This window comes from Jaculus jaculus, chromosome 3, assembly GCF_020740685.1.
Source record: "Jaculus jaculus isolate mJacJac1 chromosome 3, mJacJac1.mat.Y.cur, whole genome shotgun sequence".
In the NCBI taxonomy this organism is placed as follows: Eukaryota; Metazoa; Chordata; class Mammalia; order Rodentia; family Dipodidae; genus Jaculus; species Jaculus jaculus.
In genome coordinates, this window is record NC_059104.1 from 71,327,121 (window position 1) to 71,329,016 (window position 1,896).

The following is a 1,896-nucleotide window of genomic DNA, read 5'->3' on the forward strand; positions in this document are numbered from 1 at the left end:
GAAGCACCTTTGCAGGGAAGCACCTAATCCCTAAGTCATCTCTTCAGCCCAATACTCTGATTTTAATTATTTCTTTCCATTTGGAACTCTTAAGGTTGGATTGGTTTTGTTTTTCCAATGCTGTTAGATGAATAGATAAGTTATTGATTTGAAATCTCTCTGTCTTTGTAATGAAGGCCTTCAGTGCTGTGAATTTTCTTCTTAGGACTGCCTTCATTGTGTCTCATTAGTTTTGGTATATTGTGTTTTCATTATCATTCAATTCTTGAAATTTTATAACATCCTTTTTGCTTTTTTCCCTAGCCCATTCTTTTTAAAAAAATTTTTTAGAGAGAGAGAGAAAGAAAGAAAGAATTGGCATACCAGGGCCTCAGCCACTGAAATCAAACTCCTGGTGTTTGTGCCACTTAGTGGGCATGTACGACCTTGTGCTTGCCTCACCTTTGTACATCTGGCTTATGTGGGATCTGAAGAGTTGATCATGGGCCCTTAGGATTCTCAGACAAGTGCCTTAATTGCTGAGTCATCTTTCAGCCGTCTCCCCCTCCCCACCATTTGTTTTGTTTTGTTTTGTTTTTGTTTTCTCGAGGTATGGTCTTACACTAGTCCAGGCTGACCTGGAATTCACTATGTAGCCTCAGGGTGGCCTTGAACTCACAGCGATCCTCCTATCTCTGCCTCCCAAGTGCTGGGATTAAAGGTGTGCACCACCACACCCAGTTTCCATTCATTTTTTAATAGTGTGCTGTTCAGTCTCCAGGAGCTGGTGTTATTTTTGTTGCTTCCCTTGTTGTTAATTTCTAGCTTTAATACATTGTGGTTTGATATGATGCAGGAAGTTATGCCAATTTCCCTCAATTTAGGGAGGCATGCTTTATTCCCTAATATATGATATTTTGGATAAGGTGCTCTCAGCTGCTGAGAAGAATATGTATTCTGTAGAATTGGGATGGAATGTTCTGTATAAGTCTGTTAAATCTAGTTTATCTATGGTGTTGTTAAGCTCTATTATTTCCCTGTTGATTTTTCTGCTTGAATGATCTGTTTATTGATTATAGTGGGGTATGGTAACAAAGTCCCCAACTATAATGGTATTGGGATTTATTTATGGTTTGTTGTCAAGTATATTTTGTTTTATAAAATGTGGTATACTTGTGTTTGTTGTTATAGTTTTATAATTGCAATGTTATATTGTTGGATTGTTCCCTTGATGACAAAAAAAGGGGCCTTCTTTGTCCTTTTTATTACTTTTGGTTTGAAGTACTTTTTGTCAGAATTTAATATAGCCACACCCACTCATTTCTTATTTCCATTTGCTTTAAAAATCATTTTTACCTTGAGGAAGTGATGATGAGTATGGTGAGATATGATTTTTGAAGGCAGCAGATTGAAGGGTCTATTTTCCTGATTCACACTGTTAACTGGTGTCTTTCTATGAGTGACTTAATTCCATTAATATTTAAAGTTATTGCTGTGAGGATTGATTCAATCCTTGCCATACTGAAGGGTTTGTGAGCTTTGGTGCTTTAAACTTTTAATGCCTGCTCTAGTTTTGGTTATCATGTTCTTCTGCTTGTAGGCTCTTGATGTTGGTTTCTTTTGACTCTTCTGTGTGAAGTATTCCCTACAGTATTCTCTGCAGGTTTGGTTTTGTGTTCATGTTTTTTGGTTCATGTTCATGTTCTGGTTTTTATCGTGGAAAGTTTCCCTGAGTACAATAGTTTGGGTTGGAGGCCATAGACTTTTAGACTTTTAAATGCTCTATTCCATGCCCTTCTGGCTTTCAAGGTTTCCACTGAAAAAAAATATGAGGTAATTCAGATGTAATTGCCTTTGTATGTAATGAGTTTTATCTCTCTTTCTGCTTTTAGCACTCCCTCTTTGTTTTTGTTGCTT